This window comes from Triticum dicoccoides, chromosome 3A (genome assembly GCF_002162155.2).
Source record: "Triticum dicoccoides isolate Atlit2015 ecotype Zavitan chromosome 3A, WEW_v2.0, whole genome shotgun sequence".
Taxonomy (NCBI): domain Eukaryota; kingdom Viridiplantae; phylum Streptophyta; class Magnoliopsida; order Poales; family Poaceae; genus Triticum; species Triticum dicoccoides.
This window is the reverse complement of record NC_041384.1, coordinates 165,752,044-165,755,681: the sequence shown is the minus strand read 5'-3', so window position 1 is coordinate 165,755,681 and position 3,638 is coordinate 165,752,044. Positions and strand designations below refer to the sequence as shown.

Below are 3,638 nucleotides of genomic sequence, written 5' to 3'. Positions count from 1 at the left end.
TATATTCTTATCTCGAAACACATTCTGTGTAGTAGTTGAATTTCCCGTTGTTTTCACCTTGAACTTTTGTCACATATTTTTGTTCAACCTCTCGCATAAGAATTTTTGAACTTTTCTTAGGCCGAGCACTTCTAGCAACAAAACTTTTAGCCTTTGATTTTTTGTTTTTTTCATACAAATGCACACCGTGTAGTACGTGAACTTCTGGAAGTTATCAATCTGATTTTCCCTCGGTTCTGCGAAAATACCTTTTTTATTTGAACTTCATTGTGTATTTTTAGAAATGTGAAAATTGGAGGTTTTTTAGAAACATCAAACTTCTTCGTTATTTGAAGTTGAACTTATTGGTTTTATTCTTTAGTAACTAATAAATCCATTTTTTTTCAAATAGCTATCAAACTGCTCCACTTTTTCCAATTAAAGTTCTTGGTTTTATTCTCTTGTAACGTTTCTTTTTTCTAAATCGGGGAGAAAATTGAACATCTTCTTTGCGCCCTTGTTTTTGAACTTCACTTACAATTTGTCTATTCTTAAAAATTCTTGGGACATAGTATATGAACTTCTAGATACCCACAATACTCTTGAGTTTTTCCCTCTTAAATCTCTGTTATTTTTTGCACGTGGATTTTTTATTGATATTTTCTCATTTTTTGAAGTTTCACGTTTCTCAAAAATGAACTATTGGGTTTTTTATTACCTTTCTGTGTTTCTCTGGTTGAACTTCCCAGCTTCTACTACTATTTTTCTTCTCTGAATTTTTGTGTGGTTTCATATGTTCTTTGAACTTCCTAGTCGTAGTATATGTGAGCAAGCGCTACGTAACATACATACAAAATGAGTACTAGATGGAAGGCTCTTTTTTTGTAACTCACATGACAAGAATGCGTGTGAAAAACTGATCCTTTATTTTCATATTGCCAATTGAATATGACATGAAGCAAGCAAGTAGTTTATGCTTTGTACAGAGAACACATTAATGACAATTCAGAGGAAGACACACACACACACACTAAGTGCCAGAGAAAGAAATACCTTTTCAATACAATTGATGGTTTCTATCCACCACCCACCGCTATATCCTATCCACACACACACACTCTCTCTCTCTATATATATATATATATTCTCATTTCTTTAAGCACGGACAACATCAGTGCTAATCTCTAACAGACATATCTCTTTTGTCATGTTGAATTGCAGCAACAGCGTACCAATAGCAGCTAGAAAACGGCAGTGGCGTCGGGCAGCCACATGGCACAACAACTAGAAATGTCTGACAACAGCAGCTAGCAGTGACAGGCATCAACATTGAGCGGCAGGAAGAGAGGAAGCGGAAGCAGCTGGGTCATACCCACTAGCAGAAAAGAGAGATGTCTAGCGACACCCACTGGCATCAATCTATCTACTCCTGTAGTTGTCAACAAGAATAGATCGATGGAAATTTGGCTAAAGCTTGAAGGTTCAGTTTAAGTACACGTCAAAACTGCAGTTCAGCCAAAACCAAACGGGAGGTGCTAGCTCACTGGACAGCGACATGGGTTGATGTTGTTCTTTTCTGCTAGCAGCTTTTGCCTGCAGCTGATGTGCTTGTTGCTGCTTGCCTGCCGCCAAACCAGTCGCCACATGCCAAGAAATTTGGCTGCCGCCAACCAAACCGTCAGCTGCACAGGTGTGCTAGCTTGCCAGTGCACCGGGTCCCCTGTCTTTTGTTGGCCTTCCTTCAAGATGATGCGGTCTACATCAAGGGTCCATTTGAGGAGGGGATTCACATAGGCAGGGAAGAAACAGAAAATGATCAGTCATGGAGGGTGCGCTGGCAGGAACGACATGGTGGCAGAAGGGGAATTGCGGCTTTCTACTTACCGGGGTTGCATCATTGAACGGCCTAGGCACCGCGGTGGTGGAGCCCAACCTGGGATGAGGATGTGCGGTGGTTATGGAGTCTTGCCGGGGCAGTGGGGAGGAGGCGAAGGGCGGGAGACGCCGCCGTGGGTTGGAGGCGCGCGGCACCTTGCGGGAGGCCTGCATCCCATGGCTGAGGAGACCAGGCGGCGGCACGGTGATGGCTTCGCTTGTGGCGTCCAGCGAGAATGGATCCAGGGAGGAACATGGCTCGTGGTTGGGCACCGTCAATATTGTCGGCGAGTGGATCCGGAGAAGCAAGCGGTGGTGGCGACGCGATCCCGAAAGGTAGGCGGCGCGATCCAGGAAGGTGGGGTGGGGTGGCGGCGATGCGCGGGGAAGGTGGGGTGGGGTGGGGTGGGGCGGCGGCGACGCGCGAGGAAGGTGGGGTGGGGCGGCGGCGGCGCATGGGGAAGGTCGGGATGGGGCGGCGGTGTTGGTTGGTGGTAGGGCCGGCGGCGGCGCAGGCCAAGGAGGAAGGCGGCGGCGGCGCGGGCTAGTGAGGAGGAGAAGCCAGATGGGATCGGGAGAGGTTAGGGGAAGGGGTCATGGGAAGCGGGTGGGTGGAATTTTTTATCGTCGGGTGGGTTTTCTCGGGAGTTCAGGAGGATCCCGTCACCCCTATATAGCGCATTGTGATCCAAATAACTATTCTAATTCTGGGATTAGAATAGTGTTGTCCTATATATATATCCTATATATATATATCCTATATACATATATATCCTATATACATACATACATACATACATACATACACACTAGCATGACTCTAATATCACCATCTTCATATCTCAAAATAATCAGAAAGAATCAAACTTCTCATAGTATTCTATGCACTTTATATGAAAGTTTTTATTATATCCATCTTGGATCCCTATCATATTTGGACTAATTTTATAACCAAAGCAAATTACCATGCTGTTAGAGACTATCAAAATAATATAAGTGAAGTACGAGAGTTCACCAATTTCTATAAAATAAAAACACCACCGTGCTCTAAAAAGACATAAGTGAAGTACTAGAGCAACATTGCCTAGCTTGAAAGATATAAGTGAAGCACATATAGTATTCTAATAAATCACGACTCATGCGTGTCTCTCTCAAAAGGTGTGTACAGCAAGGATGTTTGTGGCAAACTAAAAGGCAAAGATTCAAATCATACAAGACGCTCCAAACAAAACACATATCATGAGGTGAATACAAATATATCCTCAAGTAAAGTAACCGATAGACGAAGACGAAAGAGGGGATGCCTTCCGGGGCACCCCCAAACTTAGGCTCTTGGTTGTCCTTGAATATTACCTTGGGGTGCCTTGGTGTGACGCCCGGATAATCAAGCTACAGTAAACCTTTGCTAATGATGCCACGTCACCTTGATTGCTGATGCTAATCTTGCGTTAGTTCGAAACCGATTCTAATTCAAATTCAAAATCAGGCAAACATCAAAAGTTTTCAAATATTAAAAACCAAAATGTCCAGGTTGTGTCAGTTATTGCACAGATGACTATGATGAATAATCCACATTTTTATATAATGTATAAATGCACTAAAATGATTTAAACGGTAGCAAAAACAATTTTTAAATGCCTTTGGTATTTTATAAAACATAAAACTAATTTATTTTGGGTTAAAACCTTTTGTGGCTGAGGGTTATTTTGAAACGTTATTTTAGGAGTTGTTGTCATATTTTACTAAGTAAAATAATGTGGGTCTAAAATTTAAAACAGAAAAGG

The 3,638-nt window shown here is 42.6% G+C and overlaps 1 long non-coding RNA gene across 1 annotated transcript; it reads right to left on the bottom strand.

Annotated features, from left to right (window-relative positions):
* Window positions 1-886: 886 nt before the first annotated feature.
* LOC119267722 lies at window positions 887-2,271 on the bottom strand. Its single transcript, XR_005132574.1, has 2 exons — window positions 1,864-2,271; window positions 887-1,735 (listed from the first exon to the last, which is right to left on the bottom strand). It is a non-coding gene; the product is annotated as an uncharacterized LOC119267722 (long non-coding RNA).
* Between the last annotated feature and the right edge of the window lie 1,367 nt (window positions 2,272-3,638).